The sequence below is a fragment of the Leptodactylus fuscus genome, chromosome 1, assembly GCF_031893055.1.
Source record: "Leptodactylus fuscus isolate aLepFus1 chromosome 1, aLepFus1.hap2, whole genome shotgun sequence".
NCBI classification, from domain to species: domain Eukaryota; kingdom Metazoa; phylum Chordata; class Amphibia; order Anura; family Leptodactylidae; genus Leptodactylus; species Leptodactylus fuscus.
This window is the reverse complement of record NC_134265.1, coordinates 225755846-225778586: the sequence shown is the minus strand read 5'-3', so window position 1 is coordinate 225778586 and position 22741 is coordinate 225755846. Positions and strand designations below refer to the sequence as shown.

Here is a 22741-nt window from a genome sequence, read left to right as displayed (position 1 = left end):
GTATGAATGGGGCTCTAATGTTCTTCTTCCACATGGAATCAATCAGAAGTCTCTGGTCACAGGTTCATAAGAGGACCTGTGACCAGTGACAAGATGCAGCTATAAATGCTTTGGGAAAAAATGCAGCATCAATGCTGTCTGTTTTTGCTGCGATTTTCTCTTCCCCTATTAAACATATAGGGAAAATGCTTGAAATTCTCTAGCTAAGATTAACATGCTATGTTTTTGCCTTTTTTTTTCCCCACAATGTGTGAATGAGATTAAACAACATTTCATTCATTTTGCTAGTACTGTAAAATGCAGCATTTGTTTCCGCTGCGTTTCCATAATGTGGGGCTTTAGCCTGATTCCATGCTTTGAGGAAATGATGCGGGTTTTGGTGTAGATTCTGCTGTGTTGTGTTAGCCAAAGCAATTTGTGGCTTCAATGAAAAGGGAGTCTGTCAACCCAGATATCCCTACTAATGTAAGCATAGCACCATGTAGCGTATCACATGCACTATCATACCGATACTGTGTAATTTCATCCTGGTAATATGGAAAATTCTATTTTATAATCTTTATGTAAACGAGGAGTTTGCAACATCAAGGGCATGTATCCCCAAGTTCCAGCAACACCAATCATCCTGCCTCACCGCCCAGTTCCACCCTGCTCCCATTGTGCTCAACAATGCGGTGTCCCTCAAGCAGACGCAGTTCCTTGTGGATTTTGGGGGACACTGTAAAATGTTTCAGTTTGAACATATGGGGAACATAAAAAGTTCAATTCCCCATTTTCATTGAGGTCTTCAAGTTTAGCTTCTGTAACAATCTACGGAAGCCTTCACACCGAGTTTACGCTCCGCTCATTCTGAACATAAACTCGTTCAGAATGAGCGGCGTTAAAACAGATCCCAATTCTATTGGTGCCGGCATATGCGCGCTACCAATTGAAATTAATGGGAGGCTTTTTTACCTATTGCTTTCAATGTGATAGGCGTGTATGCCGGCACCCATAGAAATCAATGGGATCTGTTTTAACGCCGCTCATTCTGAACAAGTTTACGTTCAGAATGAGCGGAGCATAAACTCCGTGTGAAGGCTTCCTACCATAGTGTTTTACTAAACATGGGATTAATTGATAATTTCAAGATCGGTTTACCCATACTGATGCAGTGATCTCTATCCATGACGATGACATGGAGCCCTTATCCCAAGTCTTAAAAACAATGGTAGTGTAATTTGCAAGAGATTACACACCTGAGAGTTCTATGTCCGAAATATTCAGATGGTGTATAGACTTCATTTGTCTCAACTGCTCAAAAAGATGTGGAAAAATAATAACAGAAACAATGAAAAATAGCAAAAAATTTTTGAATAGTATATCTACCATAAAAACTTAAAGGGAATGTGTCATGAGAAAATGACCTTAAAGACTTGACACTGTGCTTTGAACTTGGTTGTTAGTGATACAACCAAAAAGTTTTATATAAACTTTCTCAATTCCAGTGAGCTTGTGTGTTCTATGTAAATGGCGATATAATTCCCAGTAACTACATGCTCTTGCAGGCTAAAAGACTCTAACCCACCGATAAGAGTGAGTGGCCATATACTTAATGCTGTATTTTTGTTATGTATTGTACATTTTAAGCCAATAATATATGAAAACTTGAATTTGTGTTTTTAAATGCTGTTTTTATAAAAATAACATTTCCTGCAACTGTTTCTTAACTCTTCCATCCAACATATTTATAAATTAGTAAGGTGAATATCTTTCGTACAAGGGGGAAGCAACAACTGTGCTGCCATTGTATCAACCTCATGGGTCCTTGAAACAGTGCCACTTACTGTAAGGGCTCTTGTTTTAGACCCCCATGTAGTAAGAGCCCCTGTTACAGGTCCCAATACAGTAAGGGTCCATGTTTAAAGGGGCTCTATCAGCAAAATCATGCTGATAGAGCCCCACATATGCGTGAATAGCCTTTAAAAAGGCTATTCAGGCACCGCTAAAGTTATATTAAACTACCCCCCAGTTTTAAAATAATACCCTAAAAAAGAATGTGATCAACTTACCCATTGTGCACGGTGGGCGGGCATTCAGGGTCCGCCGTCTTCTTCATCCACGCCTCCTCTTCTTGCGATGTCCTCGGGTCCCATCTTCCTCCAGCGCTCGTGAACTGACATTGCTAAAAAAAAAAATGGCCTGGGCGCATGCGCACTAGCATGCTGCTTCTACTACGGCTACTGCGCATGCGCCCAGGCCATTTTTTTTAGCAATGTCAGTTCGCGAGCGCCAGAGGAAGACGGGACCCGAGGACATCGCAGGAAGAGGAGGCGTGAATGAAGAAGACGGCGGACCCTGAATGCCCGCCCACCGTGCACAATGGGTAAGTTGATCACATTCTTTTTTAGGGTATTATTTTAAAACTGGGGGGTAGTTTAATATAACTTTAGCGGTGCCTGAATAGCCTTTTTAAAGGCTATTCACGCATATGTGGGGCTCTATCAGCATGATTTTGCTGATAGAGCCCCTTTAAGGCCTCCGTATAGTAAGGGCCTATATTTTAGGCCGACACATCAGAAGAGTGCTGCAAGCACAATTTTCCTGCAGTGTGTGGCCTCAGCCTAAGACATCATTCACAGGTCACCCTCACATGGTATGCTCCCACATTACAATGATTCCCCTCAGTTTCCCTAACAGCATAATGTCCCCCTCCATCTACCTCCACCTTATAAAGTCCACCTCCAGCTTCCCCCATAGTACAAAGTCCCCTTCCAGTTGCCCCATAGTATAAAGTCCCCTTCCAGTTGCCCCCACAGTTTTTAATGTCCCTCTACAGCTGCCCTCACAGCATAAATTCTCTTGGTGCATTCCCAACTTAATGTCCTTCTCCAGCTGCTCTTACACTTTATTGTCCCTTTACAGATACCCCCAGTGTAATGTCCTACTCCAATTGCCCAAAGTTTAATGTCCCCCTCCAGCTGCCCCCACAGTATGAAGTCCCTCTACAGTTTTATGTCCCTTTCTAGCTGTCTCCACAATATAAATTTCCCCTGTAATTGTCCCCACAGTATCAAAAAGCATATAAAACTAATGCTGTCTCTGCACTAGGAGCCTTTCAGTGAGCAGCAGGCACAATGTAAGTGACATCACTCCTCCAGCTCCTAAGACATCGGGTGCAAGATGGGCCGAATGGTGAAGCAAGGAACGAACGGAAGGAATGTAAATTCAGCTGAAGCCAATATATACCAGGAAAGTGGGACAGGACCCAGAATCAGGGACAGTTGGGAGGTAAGTGAGTCTATTGAGTGATCTGTGAAAATATAATGTTCTATTTTTTCTCATGTTGTTCACTTGGATCAGTAAAACAACAGTCATGTGAATAGATCTATTAAAGTCTATGGGTCCGTGTGCTACTTGTTAATAGAACAGCCAGCAAACAGCCATGGAATCTTGGAGAGAGATAAACATTAATCTCGTGGGCGTGCCAGATGAAGGGGGCAATTAAACTAGGGACAGTGTATAGAAAGCAATGGTACCGCACACTCAAAGTAAAATAAAGGTGCTAGCAGACAAGGAGTCCTCAGACCCTTAATCCAATAAAAATACAGTAGATGCTGCTGCACACAGTTAACGTGAAAGGTGACAATTTATTGTAGCATAAGTGATAACAAAATTAACGCCATGAACAGGTTTAGAAAGCATACAGGAATATGGTAGCCACTAGATCATTAATATTAGTATGACGTTTCGGTCTTTGACCTTCATCAGATCAGATCTAGAGCGTGTCAAGGCACTGAAGAAACATGGCGTGCCTTGCCATGCTCTAGATCTGATCTGATGAAAGTCAAAGACCGAAACGTCATACTAATATTAATGATCTAGTGGCTACCATATTCCTGTATGCTTTCTAAACCTGTTCATGGCATTATTTTTATCACTTATGCTACAATAAATTGTCACCTTTCACGTTAACTGTGTGCAGCAGCATCTATTTTTATTTATTAAACTAGGGACAGATGAAGGGGGACATTAATTTGATGGCAGATGGAGGGATACATTAAATTGGGGACTGACAGAGGGGTGGACATTAAACTGGGGGTTCAAATGGAGAGTGACATTAAACTGGGAGCAACTGGAGGAGGACATTAAACCGTGGGGGTAGCTGTCTGCCTCTAGTTGCCCCCAGTTTAATGTCCCCCTCCAGCTGCCCTAGTTTAATGTCCCCCTCTATTTGTCCCTAGTTTAAACTGGGGCACGAGGAGATGGACTTCATACCATAGTGCAATTGGAGTGGAACATTATATTGTGGGGGTCACATAATGTTAGGGTATCTGTAGAAGCATTATACTGTGTGGGGGCATAAAGAAAATGAGTGAGAATGGACGGAGTCAATGTAGAAGTGGGTGGAGCTAAATTTGCTGTGGCAAGTATAGCATTTTGTCCCTCTTTTTAAAAGTTGGGAGGTATGCAAATGGAAAGCTGCAAACATACAATTACAGGGGAAAACACAACATACAATAGCAAAACAATAAATACAGCCAATGGTACAAAACAACATAAAATACTGTAAATACAGTTTAAGCAGAGTCCACTGGGATGCTGCAATTGGTGTTAGGCTGGGGCCATATGGGAACGCTGCCGAATTTCTCTCAGGGTAATTCAGCAGTGTAGTCCATCTGAATTTTTTATTTTTTTTTTCTGCAGCTCACCTATAGTCATCATTGCAGGTTCCCGCAGTTTTCTGCTTTTTTTTATTACAAAGCCACAGGTGAAATCTGCAGCAATAACTGCCATGCTGTGTGTTTAACATCTACAGTGCAGGTCACTTTGCACTTGGGTTTTAGTCACCCCAATGCACGCTGGACCAGACAATCGTGGTTGATTACAGAGCGTCTGGGACAGGTGAGTAAGATTTTTTGTTTTTGTTTCACCTTCCCCAGCTTCCTGCCAAAGTACTGAGATTCCTGGCGAACCCCTTTAAAGGGTTCACCAACTTGCAGGCTGTCTGCTCTGTTCACTTCCCGGTTTTCTCTGTCACTTGCTGTCTCCCAGACAAAGCCAGCTCTGCAATCTCTCTTCATAGCAGTACATGTTTGCAGTCAGTAATGAGGGATGGTTGTAAATAAATTAGCACAGTATCACTGGGAAGATGCATAATATGAAGCTGATGTAGTAGAGCTAGATTTGATAGGTGATGAGAATCCCAAATTTACATGCTACAGGACCAAGAGTCAGCTTGCAATAAACTCAGTTTTACGTCTGTGTTTACATACAGAGGTAATGGACTCCCTGTCTCAGCCCTTATCAGCAAAATTAAATTAGCAGACCTGATAACTGGAAGAGAGAGATAAACAGCTCAGAAATACATGCTTGCTCCGAGCACTCAGCTCCCCCTCCCCTCCTGAAAGCAGGGAGCTATGTCACTTGTCCTGGGCGGAGAGATAAGACCATCCCCAGGTCCATGGTTATGGAAATGCAGTGTAAACAATGAAGTGAATAATCTCAGATAGCAGCCAAACAAAGCAGTTTTGCTGAAGCAAAGTATTTAGGAAAAGTCTTAAATCCACATAAGCTAGCAGTATAGATATGATCCTTGAGATGGGACAACCTCTTTAAAGAGGACCTTTCACCACTTTTGGGCACATGCAGTGTTATATACTGCTGGAAAGCTGACAGTGCGCTGAATTCAGCGCACTGTCGGCTTTCCCGATCTGTGCCCGGTGTAAAGAGCTTACGGTGCCGGTACCGTAGTGATCTATGGTCAGAAGGGCGTTTCTGACCATTAGCCAGGAATGTCCTTCTGCCTCGCGGCGCCAATCGCGCTGTGCTGTGGAGGAACGCCTCCCCCCTCTCCTGATAATACTCGTCTATGGACGAGCTGTGTGAGCAGAGGGAGGGGGCGTTCCTCCCCGCTCCACAGCACAGCGCGATAGGCACCGCGAGGCAGAAGGACATTCCTGGCTAATGGTCAGAAACGCCCTTCTGACCATAGAGCACTACGGTACCGGCATCGTAAGCTCTTTACACCGGGCACAGATCGGGAAAGCCGACAGTGCGCTGAATTCAGCGCACTGTCAGCTTTCCAGCAGTATATAACACTGCATGTGCCCAAAAGTGGTGAAAGGTCCTCTTTAAGTAAAACGGGTAGATACAGGACATGTCCTATCTTTTCATGGGCCATTTACGCAGTCCTTCAAATAAACGAACATGTGAATAGGGCAAAGATGTGTTATTGTTTTGAAAATGGCTGCAACATGTCTCTTTTTCACTGTGGTATGAACAAGAGATAATTTTTATGAGGATCGGCTTATTGAACGCCAGTCTTCATAACCAGTGGAACAGGGAACTTATTTATAAGTAGGTGCACACTTCTTCACTTCTTCTGCATAGATTTTGGTGATCATCTGTGCCTCTGAACTTGTGTAAATGACATTAAATCTACGGGAACCCTATGATTTGTAAAGTTCTATGGAATATGTTGGTGCTACATAAATACAGATTTATAATTATTATTTCTATTAGCAAAGTACAAACAGCTTTTCAGATCTGTAATTTTCCCTATGCTTGAAATTGCAAGAAAAACAACCTTCAGATTTGTCATTCTGGATTCTAGGAAAGTTGGATGTCAGTTCTTGTAATAACTGTAAAGGTACATTTAAATAACTGGATGGAAGGTTTAAAGTGATTGTCCGGGTAGTTTCAGTTCAGTTATCCTGATCCGGCAGATGATGCTGATGGACCTAAGGGTTTTGGGCCGCGTCGTGACCCCTGGGTCATATGATCAGAAGCAGCTCTCGCCTCCTCCTGGATCTCAGGGGTAATTAATTACCTGTGCTATGGAGGCTGGCTTTACTATAACAGCAATTCATTAACTGTAAAATCAAGGAGGGAGGGGGTGGAGTCCCTATTCTGATCACATGATAGGCCAGAACTCTTGTGTCCATCATCACCAACCATTGGGTCAGGTAATTGAATTTAAACTCCCCTAATAACCCCTTTAAAAATTGAATAAGGGAGATTTATGAAGACTAAGGGGGCGTTCACACTTGTGCCCGCTTCCCAGCGGTCAGTTTTAAAACTCATACATTTTAATTTGTTTTAAAAGCAAATCACTGGTGTCCGTATGAAGCCGTTTCTTTTTACACAAAGGGTAAGTTCAATGAAGGGGCCTAGTCCAGACCAGGGTGTACCTTCAGGCCGAATCGCGACGCGAAACGGCCTGAAGAATGAGCATCTCGCTTCTTTTTCCGGGAGCCGGAACAAACTGGCTCCCGGAAAAAAGACCTGAGCGGATACGGCCTCAAAAGCACTGTGACCAGGGGGCCCTAGAAGACGAGACCCACTTCCTGCTACACTGCACCAAATAGTCAGCTGTGAGGGCCGTCTACTACCAAAGACTCTCTGCCCACATCCCAGACTTCATATCTGCAGATGAGAAGAGGAAACGCTACATCCTACTGGGAGAAGAAGAGGCCACTGTGGAGATCGCTGCCCGATACGTGTCCAGCTGTCAGCAAACAAGAGGAAGATGAGACTCCACGGACTGTTATACCCCAAACCACCCGCCCCACCCCACCTCCCCATATAGCGGACACCAACTAAGAGGAAGATGAGACTCCACGGACTGTTATACCCCAAACCACCTGCCCCGCCCCACCCCATCTCCCCATATAGCGGTCACCAACTAAGAGGAAGATAAGACTCCATGGACTGCTATACCCCAAATCAGCCCCCCCCATACTCTCCCCCTCGACTCCAACTCCCCCCCCCCCACTTTACTAGCTTTGGCAATGCCAAATATCCATTTGGACGTGCCAATAAAGCCTATTTGATTTGATTTGAAAATCCTGACCAAAAAACTCTGTCCGAACTTACCCAAAGTCCTGCATATCCAACCTTGTGTCCGGCCAAACGGTTTTCTCCGCGGGCAGACACAGGCGCAATTGTGAACACCCCATTAGCCATCTTTATATCCCCTGTGCCAGCGAGTGTGCCTCATTTATGATAATGAGCACGTCTACTCCTATATGAGGCACAGCCTCTGCCTTTGCTGCATCTGCCTTGAAAACTATGCAAATTCATACCTGGTCTAGATTTCTGGTATCATTTACGCCAGTTTTCTTGTATAAGTGATAATAAATTCACCATGTCTTCTTTTTGGGTAAGTTGCAGGAACGGCGCAAAAAAACACCAGTTGTAAACTTGAGGTTTGTAACTTTCTGCACCAGAAAACTGGCGGAAAATAATAATCAATCTTCCCCATAGCATTGGAACATAGCTGATGATGTTTTAGAATATCTGGAATTGACTCCTAATTAGATTCTAAATCCTATTTTCCAGTAGATTGTAATGGTTTATGCAGAATTTCCCTTCAGCTATCTGTGGGATGCAGTCACAGCTGTCAGTACACATTTGTCCAGCAGGTGTCGCTGCTGCCTCTTCACACCGGCTGGCTGTTGTGTGGAGCTCTGGGCACAGGCAGTAGACGGTGGCAGAGCTGAGGCTGGGAGAAGACACAGTACACAGAGCGCTGCTGCTCGTTGTGCCCACTCAGCTGGCGGTGCCCTGTGGCTTCCACCTGTGCCTGCTGACTAGTCACATTGTGCCATAGTTGCTGCTTCTTGTAGTGACTCAGGACATGGTTTCTCATTACTCTTACTTGCTGAGCTTGTTCATCTATTTAGGACAGAGGAAAGTTTACCGGCCAGGCACCCGGATAGCAGAGAGCCAGTGTGGATTATATGGGACTCTGAGGTAACATTGATCGCGGATTAGCAACCGATTTACCATCGACAAGATCGCACGAATGGCAATTTGATAAGATGGTGAACTTTACTGCTGCAACAGGAGCTGACTCGTAACTTCAGACTGAGGTAACCTGAGCAGATATTCCCAAGACTGCAGGCATGTCTTCTGTTTTATGAATGGGTGCTTGTGCCATGTGCCTGGCTGTCTGATACCAGGAAAGACATGCCATAATTCTCTTTATTAAGATGTCAATGACTATGATTCCATCATGTCAAGTGACTGCTGCTACAGAGAGCGCTTTATTCCTGAGCCCTGTCCTCCCAGGTCCTGCCAATGTAATGGGACTTAACCATTTAGCTCCTGCACAGAGACCTACTCCAAGGGTTCTCCCCCTTCCTATGCATCCACATGATGGATAGTATCACAAACCATAAAAAACTGAGTACCTTGTGTGCATGGAGTAGTAGTGCACATGTATGACCATCACTACATTCACTTCTGTAGCTGGGGACAGTGTTCCATTAATATGAATGGTGTGGTGGTCACAAATGTGCACTATTGCCCCATTCACACAGGGGGCCCCTGCTATTAAGGTGTTATTACTGGGAATATCCCCTTTAATATTGTGAGAACAGAATGGAAATTTCCAGAGTAATGATCTAGCCTATATACCAGTGTAATGTACACCCACAGGTGCAGTAAGCCGGCTCCTATATCACACAGGTGCCTGGCTGTTACTATACAGGATACTGGAATGAATGTGCTCGCACATTATTACACACAGCTCAATAAATATCAAAAATGTAACAATGTAGGCATTGCAAATATTTTATGTAGAGAGAATATTACAGAACCTAAGTGAACAAGCAGATCAACTGCTTTGGCATTACACTAATACATAATCTATTTGGGTGTTCTAACAATTCAATAAGTTCTTCTGTTGCTCTTATTCTGTTTGCCATCATTGCCCAAATAATATAAGCTACAGGTTTCAGTATTAGCAGGTGACACTGCCGGATCTGCCACGATCCTGTGCAAGAAGAAATTCACAAGGGGTAGAATGTCCCCAGTTGCCAGCAGTGCTCAGGGATGGACACTGGCTTGTAAAGCAGACTACAGTACAAATTGAATGAGGTAAATTTGGCAGTCATTGCTTTGGTAACTTCCTATAAGGGTACATTTGCGTGAGATGTTCTTGAATGCATGCTCAAAACCGCATTAAGGCCCCATGTTGCAGAAACAGATTTTTTTGTTTGTTACTGTTTTTTTTTACTTAAAGCCAAGAATGGTTATTAAAGGAATGGGAAATATATCTGCTTGATCCACTACTGACTTTGGATCAAAAAAATGCAACAAAATATGCAATAAAAAAAAGCAACGTGAGACCTCAGCCTAAAACAACCACAGACCTTTTTACGTTTTTAGCACAATTTGAAGGTTTTTTTTTCAATGCAGTTTGTGGCAGTACGATGTGTAAGCAGAAAAATGGTTTCACTGTGCATCTAAAATGTCTGATCTCCCCTGTTTCTAGACCCCTTTTCATGAGCAGTGGTGGTGCAACTTTGTGCCAAACCTCTAAAGCCAATTATCACCCAGATAGCGGTTTCCTATAACATGTCCATTGATGGTATGTAACAAAAAAAATCCCAATCTGAGTACTTGAACGCAACGCATTATAGTCATGACTCCAAAGTTTAGTAAACAGATGTCCCAGCTTAGATTACCGATCATCTTCCATGATTGCAATGGCATAGATCATTTTCATTTATCATGAGACAAATGACAGCCTTCCTGCTTGAGATTCACGAGTATCAATATATCATGGTTGTTACCTGATAATCTTCCTTTTACTAGCTATACACTTACTTTCATCAGTTTTATTGAAGATGATGCTGAATAGTAAACAAGTACAATTTGCATATAGTTTTGGCTAAAGCCCCACATAGCGAACCATAGCCAAAAAATGCTGCAGAAAAGACCACGGCAGAAATGCATTGCGTTTTACTGAAAGTCTTCGGAGTTTTTCTTCTGCAGACTTTCTGCTTCTACTATACCCAGAGCTTAAAGAGGACCTTTCACCACTTTTGGGCACATGCAGTGTTATATACTGCTGGAAAGCTGACAGTGCGCTGAATTCAGCGCACTATCGGCTTTCCCGATCTGTGCCCGGTGTAAAGAGCTTACGGTGCCGGTACCGTAGTGCTCTATGGTCAGAAGGGCGTTTCTGACCATTAGCCAGAGACGTCCTTCTGCCTCGCGGCGCCAATCGCGCTGTGCTGTGGAGCGGGGAGGAACTCCCCCCTCCCGCTCCTGATAATGCTCGTCTATGGACGGGCTGTGTGAGCAGAGGGAGGGGGCGTTCCTCCCCGCTCCACAGCACAGCGTGATTGGCGCCGCGAGGCAGAAGGACGTCTCTGGCTAATGGTCAGAAACGCCCTTCTGACCATAGAGCACTACGGTACCGGCACCGTAAGCTCTTTACACCGGGCACAGATCGGGAAAGCCGACAGTGCGCTGAATTCAGCGCACTGTCAGCTTTCCAGCAGTATATAACACTGCATGTGCCCAAAAGTGGTGAAAGGTCCTCTTTAAATTGGATAAAAAATGTAGGGATAACTCTGGAATAAAGAGAGTAGGAATCAAAGTCGGTGCCACAAGGACATCAACACTAATCACTGCTTCATGCCTCCCACGTCGTCACATCCCCTAAGACGCCTGTCAGAGACAAGTGGGTACAGCAGATGGAGGCATGCTGGTACCAGATAACTCCTATGCAAGAGTTTAAGGGTTGTTTCAGTAAGGGAGACTTAATGGCTACTTCTAGATCAAAGCAGTGGTGCCAATGTACTAAAGTCATAGAGCCTCCCTGGTTCGTCTTTCATTGTACTATATGTTTCAATTTCAGATTGTGTGGGGAAGTATTCGTTTGTGAATATAATGAGGAGATGAATCCACGGCCAAATGGATATGTATCGCAATAATGTTCAAAAGAGGTGGGATGGGTATTCCCTAGATTTGTAATAAGGGGCTACAGAAATGACAGATCTGGTGAAAGAGATATTAATTGTTAACTGGAAAAGCAAATTTAGCCCTCATCTCCTCCACCTTCATTAACAGATTATATATCAGAAGATGGTGTAACTTTCCCTGCTCTACCACCACTTGAAGGCTGGCCTCTCCTACTCCAGTGCAAACATAGGATACACTAGCTTCTACCTGCGACTTCGTCTGTGTGTTGTTGGCATCGATGATCCGCCTATATTCAGCAAATTGCTGCTGTTGATGGTTCGCCTGCTCCGGCGTTTCAGCAGCTGTCAAGCTGGTCTGCCGTTGAACTCGTTCCTCGCTCTGACATCTCAGCAGTTGTTGGCGTCAATGAATTGCATGCTCTAGCGTTTCGGCTGCTCTAAGAGCTGCTTAACGCCTAGCTTGCTCAATCCTCCTCATCTCCGCTATAGGAGTCTGTTGACTTCTGGCTACTTTCATAGCTCTCGTTTTTTTTAGACTTTTGCGACAAATTAAATTTTCTTTTTCCCCGGCATGTTTAAAATTGGCAAACTGCCAATTTGAGATAAAGGGGATTTCTTATCTGTGTCTCACAGAACACTTATGCATATCAGATAATATGTAGATGCTTGGACAGAATGGACTCAGTGTTATCTGTGTGTTTACATAGAGAGATAACAGACCTGGCTTTATCAGCAAAGTGTAATTAGCTAAGAGAGTCCTTCTGGCAAGAGTAGTTTAATATAGTATATGAACATAAATTCATAACAGTTGTGAAGCCATGTCATTTACCGGGATAAAAGTCTATGTGTTAATCCAGATTACAAACTATCTATGTGCCAAATTTCATCCAAATCTGTTCAGCCGTTTTTGCGTGATTGAGGAACAAACATACAAACTTTAACATTTATAATATGTAGGAAGGATTAGTAGGATTAGTAGGATAGGATAAGAAGTAGGATAGGATAGGATTGCTGGTGCATAGGAATATATTGCTGGGTCAATTGTAATTTGTATTGAAAATGATTTTTGACTCCATTACCACTGCAAACAATGCAGGGCGAGGGGGCATACCCGGCAGGTCCACCAAACTATATGTATGAAACGTGACCGAGACAAAGGGAACCCAAATCGTTTAAAAGTAGTAAAAGAGAAGGGCCAGAAGACTGTGTCAAAAGCAAATGAACAGGAACAAATCCATCTTGATCTGGATTGTGAGGGATAAAATAAAGGTAAATATTTTGTGATTTGAGTTTAAGAGGTAGATTACTTGGCAATGTATAACTGAAAGGGAATCATGTCAGGTTTTGGTATTATTGCTATTTGAGCAATATAGAATTCCGGAGGCATCTGGTTACCTTGCAAGAGATAGTTACAATAGATTTAAATGTATGGCATTAAGGCTGAAATGAAAGTTTTGTAATACATGGCCAAAAGTTCATCAGGACAGAGTCTTTCAGAGTTTAGGCCAAGGCCCCACATAGCGTCCTGTAGCAAAAAAGCACTGCGGGAAAAACCGTGGCGGTAACACATTGCAGTTTTACCCACTGCACTTTGGGCAGAAAGTTTGGCAAGGTTTTTCTCTGTGGACTTTCCGATTCAAATATACGTATAAGGAAACTGTCATCATTTCTGTAAGTATAATTGATATGCTGCGATTTCCAATTTTTTGTTTTTACTGCATGTATTTTACAACAGTGTAAGGATTCGCTAGAATCCCATCCACTACACAGTGAATGTAAAACGTGGCATTTTTTCTGCGTCTACGCCACGTGGGCCCCTCGGCTTCATATTGGATTTTGTGTATTCTATAACCTCTGCTGTAATTGGTGCACATAATGTTTCCACCAAGGCCAAAGATAGATGAATCATATGCAGAGTTAAGAAACTCACCTATAATTTCAAGAGGAGAGACCATAGGGATCAAATGAAGTGACTGGTAGTATGTCTGAAACATCTCATATATTTTGTCAGGGTAGGAAGTTGCCTCGAATAGCGTAAACAGTATTCATTTGTTTGGCTCTCAATTTGTTAGCCAGCATCCTATCTATTTTTCCATAGTGCAGTATTCTGTAACACACTCCCCCATCTCATCTATTTCTTAATTTTACCAGGCACAGTGGACGTGTCTTGAATAAAGGCAAGGAAAGAGAATTTATTAAAATAGAATCAATTCTGGAATAGGATCTGTAAGCTGCAGAACAGTACAAGTAACACTGGGAAGGGTCATGGGATCCCCACCAAGTATTAGTGAGCTGACATTGTCAAACCAGGGCCTGAAGGGTGTGTCTGTCACTGGCAATAATATCCATTCTATGTGGGGTGGAACTGTCTAAACTAGCATTTAGAGAGGAATTAAAATCACTACTCCATATCAGAGTCTGGTAGGAAATGGGTTAAAGCCTTGCAAAGATAGTTCTAACAGTCCAATTGGAGAACAGTTGAAGCATAACTACAAATTATTAGAGATGAGTGAGTAGTGAAATATTCGAAAATTTGAATTTCGATTCGAGTAGACCTCAGTATTCGACTATTTGTTCAAATATCGAATCCCATTATAGTATGTATTAGTGCATTACTTTTATTCATTGTCTAATTGTATTGAATTGTATCTTGTGTTATGATTACATCATCTGACGTAAAAGTGCAGTGATGAAAAGCATTTCTGAAGTCTGTAGTGCTGGCTATTTTTGGAAGTTCTGAATATTCTTAAACTTTGAATGGTGGGGATAAAACATGCGCACAGCAATGTAAATTGATACCTAGGGTGTGTTGCCCTTTGTGTGGTGTAATATGAGAACCCATCACCTTTCCTGACATGTCCATTTTAGTGAATTCTTCTATTGTTCATGAAGTAACAGTGCTTTCTTTTGGAACTCTACATTGTGCCATTTCTCTTTTTTTCCTCTTAAAAAAATCTGACTCCTACTATAATAATATTATATTAATATTAATCCTATTAATATTATAAATGTGAAATGTTTGTGAGTTTGTGGGTTTGTGACTTTGGATGTTTGGATGTTTGGCGGTCAATCACGCAAAACCTGCTCCACCGATTTGGCTGAAATTTTCCACAAACATAGTCACTACACTCGATTGCGCAATAGGCTACTTTTCGTCACAATAGCGCACATACATTTTTCCCAGGACCCCCACAAAACCCAAACTCACATCACTATCTCTGCAATCTCACACACTTTGGACCATAGCAAGCCACAAAATTCATATTACCCCCTACAGCAGAGGTCGGCAACCCCTGGCACACGTGCCAAGAGTGGCACTCCTGCCATATTTCACTGGCACACCAGCAGCACAGGACCTGCAAGAGTTAAATGAAGTCCGTGCTCTGCTAGAGCTGAGGCATAAGGACACTCCCCTTTGAGGGGGGTGCAGGAAACCCAGGGGGTGGAGCTTAATCGCTCAAGTCTCTGCCTGCTATAGTGATAGCTCCTGCCATCTGCACCCTGCAAACGTTCCCCTAGGAGGAGAGGAAGCTGCTAGCAAACTGAAAGTAAGAAACACACAGCTCCCTTCCTTTAGTTCCTATTCTCATTAATGTCAGGCATTTGGAGTTATTAGTTTAGTGTTAGTAACTCCATGTGCCTCACATTAATAGGAATAAACCCCATCATGTCCCTCATATTAACCCCTGTGTGCCTCACATTAATAGGAATAAACCCCATCATGTCCCTCATATTAACCCCTGTGTGCCCCATATAAAGGTTACTAATATGTGAGACATATGGAGGTACTAATAAAAGACCTCAATAATGAAGATACTTAATTATTACCTCCAAGTCTCTCACATATCAGTAACTAGAGATGAGCGAGTAGTGTTGGGATCAGTCGATCCGAACAGCACGCTCCATAGAAATGAATGGATGCACCTGGTACTTCCGCTTGGACGTAGCCGGCGCTTAACCCCCCGCGTGCCGGCTACGTCCATTCATTTCTATGCGAGCGTGCTGTTCGGATCGGCTGATCCGAACAGTACTCGCTCATCTCTATCAGTAACTCTTACACAGGGGTTAATGTGAGGGACATTATGGGGTTAATTGCTATTAATAAGAGGCGCATGGAGTTACTAAACTGTCATGCACAGGGCCAGACTTTATGTTGCTTGCTCAAGAGTATCCTGTGCCCAAAACTTACATGTACTGGTGCAAAATAACAAATCATACAACGTCGTATATCGAAGTATATTAACCTGAAATACCTCTGTCCAAAAGACACTATGTACAGTTTATACCAACACCGTATAGCAGCTGAAATACAAATTACATTCAACACAAAAGTCTCACGTATTCTCAGAATTATAGAAAAAACAAGATACAAAGTTACATTTTATATCCCATCCCTTATACACAGTACGAAAACCTTACCCGCCCATGTATTTACGCACTTCTACAATCACCGCAGACGAAGTCGCGGGTACCAGCTAGTTAATTAATAAAGTTTGGATGTTTGTTCCTCAATCACGCAAAAATGGCTGAACGGATTTGAATGAAATTCAACACATAGATAGATTGTAACCTTGATTAAAATATATTTTATCCCGGTAAATTACATGGCTTCGCAACTGTTATGAATTTATGTTCACATTCTATATTATACTGCTCTTATCTCAGCTTCTGAGAAAGCCAGGGCTGTTATCTCTCTGTGTAAACACAAGCTAACCCGCTAATTTTTATTTAAAAATGGAACCGGGGTTTAATATAACATTTACGGTGCCTGAATAGCCTTTTTAAAGGATATTCATGCATATGTGGGGCTCTATTAGCATAATTTTGCTGATAGAGCCCCTATAAATGAATGCAGAATGTCACGGACACAGCTAGTGTCCGCTGCTAATGTCCGTGCAAGATTTTGAATGACATTAGCAGCGGACACTGACGGTAGTGTGAACGCCCCCTAAGATACTCCATGTGCCTCATATTAATAGCAATTAACCCCATCATGTCCTTCACATTAACTCCCTGTGTGCCTCACATAAGAGTTACTGATATGTGAGAGACATGGAGGTAATAATGAAGTATCTTCATGATTAGTACCCCCATATATCTCACACATCAGTAACCCTTATGGTGAAGTACACAGGGGGTTAATGTGAGGGACATGATGGGGTTAGTTGCTATTAATATGAGGCACATGGAGTTACCAAAACTAAATGAATAACTCCAAATGCCTGACATTAATAGGCCTAGTAACCCCCCTCCCCCCTCCAGCCTGTACCTGCGTGTTCTTTCTTTACTTTCACTTTGCTGAAGCTTCCTCTTCTCCCTCTCATGTGTGCAGGATGCAGGACGGCAGGATCTTCTGTATAGCGATAAGCTCCGCCTCCTGGCTCCTCCTCACCCTCTCATTGGTTGACAGAGGGCAGCCAGAGAAGGGGGGTGAGGAGGAGCTTCCTGAGAGAGCTGAGTGGAGCGTCCTCTATCAGTAGCTGCAGCTCCCTGCACTGGCTGCTCGCTGTTAGCCGATGCTGCAGGTACACAGTGTTCTTCACACATATACTTCCTAATAGGGAAAGTATATGTCGGAAGCACACTGTGTACCTGCAGCATTGGCTAATACAGCTACTGATAGAGGACTGACAGGGGGCCCCTGCAAGTGCTGGGGCACTCTTCAATTGCTCTGCCGACTGACCCGACCTGCATTTTGTTAGGTCCGGGCCCTGCTGCGCGGTTGCCCGGCTCGCCCGGCCCTGGATCCGCCCCTGATCTGAGCAGTCTCTCCCTCACCTTCTGTCTCTATTTTCCCCTCATATATTGTAAGCCCTTGCGGGCAGAGCCCTCTATCCCACTGTGCCAGTTGATTACTGTTAGTAATATACTTGTTTTGTATATTTTGTGTACAGTATGTAAACCCTCAAATGTAAAACACCATGGAATTAATGGTGCTATATAAATAAATAATAATAATTAATAATAATTTCTGCTATTACACTCTGCTATTCTGATCTCACTTAACACTGTTAGGTTGTAGAGAAGAGGCTACTAGTGCACAGAAGGAGGTAATAAATTAATCAACTAGCCAGGAGAATACTGCTCAGTTCCTCCCTGCTCAGTAGAGCTTTATGTAAGAGACTGATTATGGAGACAAATATAATGTAAAAGAGCAATCAGATTGAAGATAAGGAGGAGGGCAACAGCTTAAAAAGAGGTGAAGAAAACAGATCTCCTTAATAAGATATACTACAGAGTTGCTTGTATTGAAATGTACTATTAATTTATGAAAAGTTCTTTATAACTGGAGGTATGCTTTAAATCCCAACTAAAGTTTGATAGACTTCATGGTTTGGTCGAATTTGTGTCTATGGGAAACACTGATCGAAAGATACAAATGTGATAAATGTTGAAAGCAGAGAGAAGGGCTTTTTACAAGAGAGAACGGTTAAGAACTCCATTTCTTTATTTCTCCCATTAAACACTGTTTATCTGAGAAAATCAATAGTCAAGAAATGTCATGCTGAAAGTAGCTGTCTATGATTTTGATGTATAGTAAGGCTACATTTCCATTTGCATTGGAGTCGTTCCAGCACAGAGATCTGTCAGCAGTAAATTGGTTCTAACCCTAATCTCAGTGCCTTGTAGAAAATATTCTAAAGTTTCCAAATATGCCTCCTTTATTCAGCTTTGGAGCCCCATTTTCATGCAAATTGCCACTTGTGTCTGGTTGCATTAGTTGTGATTCCAGGCATCTTTCTGCTCTGAATAGAGAAATGGTTGCATCCAAAAAACAGGAGCTGGCCAAACAATCTATAAGTGTGAATGCAATCCAACAAGAAACTAACAAAAATTTTACTAGGATATACCAACCACCTTCTGAATAGTTGGAGTTGGACTGCCACTATTCTCACTGATCCTGACTGCTTTTCACTGCACAGTGTCACTCTGTAGCCGCTGGGATTAGGGCTATATGGCAGTTCCCTGCAAATCTGGTGGCTGTCAGCACCACTTTGCATGGACAATGCAGTATGCCCTAAGGCAGAGCTGCCCCTTTATTTTTAGGATCAGTTTGGATCATAGCAGATAGAGCCTAACTGATCAGAAAGTGATGACATATCCTGGGAGTCTTCCATAATTTTATATTATGCTAATAAACCTTTTAAAATTCCACATTTTCAGCATTTCAGTCCTGTTGACTTTGTGTGATGAGAATATTAAAAGTGCACTTCCTACCATCTTATGTAAATATGGCCAATTGTTGTATTGGAGGCATTTACAATGAGACATTGTAAAGACTGTGTTACAGACATCTATCAGAAAGCCATCATGGATCTTTGGCTTTGATACAGGAAATGAATAATTTAGCTGAAAAAGCTGGACTATTATGTAACAATGAAATATATTGCCGCCAGAAAGGGTCTCATACTTAGGCTTATTATGATGAGCCCAGCAATTTTGTGTGGCATCTGTAGAAGTAGTCTGTAGCGCTCACGTATGCATCATCCGCTCCTCAGCATCCCCTTCATAATCAGGTAATGTATACTTTAATCAGCAAACAGAAAAACATTGATTACATTGGCAGGAAATGGAAATGATTCTGCGCTGCTCACGCAAATAAACCAAGTAAATGTTTCTCCAGCGTCACAGGCAGAACCTATCATTATGGCTGTGAATTATGTTGAATATGTGGATGGAGGTGAGTTTTAACTAGCTGTACAGTTCCAGCTGAGACTACACTCCTGCGAGGATAATGCTAACAGGCTTGAAGCAGATTATACACAGTAATGAGGATTTTAATTATGATGGGACAAAATGCTGAAATAATAGGACAGATGTACACACTGCTGTTCCATTCTGGAGAACGACATGTTTAACCTCAGTTTTGTTGCATTCTGCTTTCTACTGAATTGGTTAAATGAAGTTGTGCTTAGCGCATTAGATCACTGTGTTCAATCTGTGAGGCTGATGTACAAGTGTCTTGAAAACATACATCAGTTGCTTTATGTCCCTCAAACAGATGAGACCTTTATAAGGTTGGGTAAATGAACACTCCTGATGTCACTGTAGACTAGACTGTGGTATGTCTAGTGCAGTGCGAGAAGGGGCAATGCATGACCTTTCTTTAATATCTTCTAAATAGCAAAGGCCCTGCACTTGTCATTACAGATTTCAGTTTGCAGGGAGTGTCCCTTTAAGGCCAGGATTGGGCCAAGAAATCTTATTCGTGTGTCAGGCTAACAGCTCATGTGAATTGCACTTACAGCATCATTCTGATTTATGATGCTTTGGGCTTTAGAACTATTGCGACTCTGCTGCTCTGCGCTAACCACGTCATGTGAGTACAGGACACTATAACCTTGAAAACTGAAGTTTACACCATCATAAATTAGTATGGTTCTGTAAACTCTGTTCTCATGATCCGCGGTCAGGCCAGTGAATATTGTATATGTGAAGAAGCCAATAGAGTTGGAGTTGGATTTCACAAAACTCTCCCTACAAAGTAACATTGCTGATCTCAACAAAGCCACACCAAATCTATAAGGTTTTGGTGACTAGACCTTAAAGGAGTTATCGGGGGACTTTGTATGTACTGTACTTCCTAAACAAGTTTTCCTGTTGTTGCTTAAAGATCCTCTTTACTATACAGTGTATACAGTGTGGTAGATTTATCATACCTTAAATTCCCAATGCCAGCTTTGATCAGCCCTGTGAAGTAATATGCATCTATTTTATTAAGAGGCTCATGCCTCTACAAATGTTGGCGTATCTTCTGCTCTGTGTGCAAGAATCCCAAACCTTTGAGGCATAATTTAGGCTGGTCATTGGTCATGTGTGTCCATACTGACACACATGATCCATTATGTTGGAGATGTACTACAAGCAAAAATCTGAAGGCTGTTGGCACTTAAGCACTTTGCACCCCACTGTCCCCATCCACTCTTGGTTTTGGGGGTCCTAGCTCATGGCCTCATTAAAGGGGTTGTCTGGCATAAATGGAAATGCCTACACTAATCTAAACACTCTCCCCCTCTTACTTTCTAAATAACATAATTAATCAAAATATATATATTTACTCATATGCCTGGGGCCGTCATGTGATCGCTCCAGGGACATTTGCTGGTTATCCGGTGAGGATCCTTTTCCCTGTTTCCAGAAACGGAACTTCACTACTATCTCTCCTCCCCTTCCACTCCAGTATACTTGCCTCTCTTCCTTCCAGGCTTCTTTCTGTGGGACGGGTCCTCGTTCTTTTCTGACTTCCGTGCTTGTCCTAGTACTGCTCTACACTCTGCTGTTGATAATCCACTTCTACTGAGTAGCTCCCATGCCTGTGCAGTAGAGATGGATCGTTGCTGTAGAGAACAGAGCAGCATTGGGACAAGAGCGCATGCCGGAATTCAGTAAAGGATAGGCCATCCCGCAGGAAGAAGTCTGGAAGGAAGAGAGATAAATATATAATGGGGTCAGGGGTTAGGTTGGGAAGAGCTAGTAGTGGATGGGATAGCTAGGGAGACAGAAAGGGTGTGTATGGGAAGGGGGAGTTAGTTGAGGGGAGTTAGTGTGGAAGTTACATAGCAGGAAGCTAAACCAAGTAAACAAATGCAGAAGATACCAGGAGCTCCCAGAGACACCCAGAAATCGTTAAAAACACAGCCAAAGGTATATGTGTGCATTTATTAACCCATTAATAGCACTAACAATCCATTTTTTAAGAAAAAAACCAACAACATTTTTTTGCTCGAAAAAACCCCTTTGACTTTCAAAACTTTTGACTTGTTGCTATGACAAGTTTTATTTGTAGGTAAAATGAAAGGGATGTAAAATCAGACTTATTATTGTAGTGTATTCTGAACAGCGTTAATTCACCTTTAGCAGAACAGTTCATCATCAATAGATATATCTAGACATCCGTTTTTGTACGCAGGTTTCTGTGTATTATTTATAAAGAACTTGTCCCACTGGATATTTAGAAAAGATCCTTCTTCCTATTGAGTGAAAGTATAATAAATAATGCATGCAGAAATGAAATGTAGTTATGTATTAACCACAAAGACTCCGTCACAGGATAGTGGGAGAACACTTAAAACCTAAATGGTAGCATCATGCAAAAGACCAGTAAAGCATTTAAGTTTACATTTGTATTGGGTTGACAGCTCTAGCTAGTCAATGAGATGTATGCAATCTCATTCAGTTTCCTTGCAGCTGGAAGGGAACTGGAAATGCCATAATAAGTAACAAAAACAAAAATAATCTCTCTAGTGCATACATGTCAAACTGCATTCCTAAAACAATGCAGATTACGGATGTGCACTCTTCTGCACTGCAGGCACACACAACAGTTTACTGGCTGTGACACATTAACAAGACTTGAAATATCTGTATTTCTTCTATTGTTCCGGCCATACAGGAATGCAGTGGTAACGCCTTGATCTTTACTATGGAGGCCTTGGTGACCTTTCTTATTTATATATTTCATTAAATTCAACAGTTTTCTCTTGAAGGATTGCTTGGTATTGATGAAAAATAGCATAATTTCTATTGTATGTAGAAGAAATATGTTAAAAATGGAATTCAACGATTGTGTTTTTTTTCTACTTATTACTATGTATCTACTATATTTAGCTTGGCCAAGCATATTTGTTCATAGTGTGTTGTTCCTTCTTCATAGTTTAAGGAGTTGCAGCCCAAATAATTTTTAATTCTCTATATGAATTTTGGCATTATACAGTGGGGCAAAAAAGTATTTAGTCAGTCACCAATAGTGCAAGTTCCACCACTTAAAAAGATGAGAGGCGTCTGTAATTTACATCATAGGTAGACCTCAACTATGAGAGACAAAATGAGAAAACAAATCCAGAAAATCACATTGTCTGATTTTGTAAGAATTTATTTGCAAATTATGGTGGAAAATAAGTATTTGGTCAGTAACAAAATTTCATCTCAATACTTTGTTATATATCCTTTGTTGGCAATGACAGAGGTCAAACGTTTTCTGTAAGTCTTCACAAGGTTGGCACACACTGTTGTTGGTATGTTGGCCCATTCCTCCATGCAGA

The 22741-nt window shown here is 42.2% G+C and overlaps 1 protein-coding gene across 1 annotated transcript in view; it reads left to right on the top strand.

Annotated features, from left to right (window-relative positions):
* Window positions 1-8496: 8496 nt before the first annotated feature.
* Window positions 8497-22741, top strand: part of CSGALNACT1 (chondroitin sulfate N-acetylgalactosaminyltransferase 1) — a 257618-nt gene continuing 243373 nt past the window's right edge. Inside the window, exon 1 of the mRNA XM_075283731.1 lies at window positions 8497-8855. The gene's annotated coding sequence lies outside the window, so the exon portion shown is untranslated. The remainder of the gene's footprint in view (window positions 8856-22741) is intronic.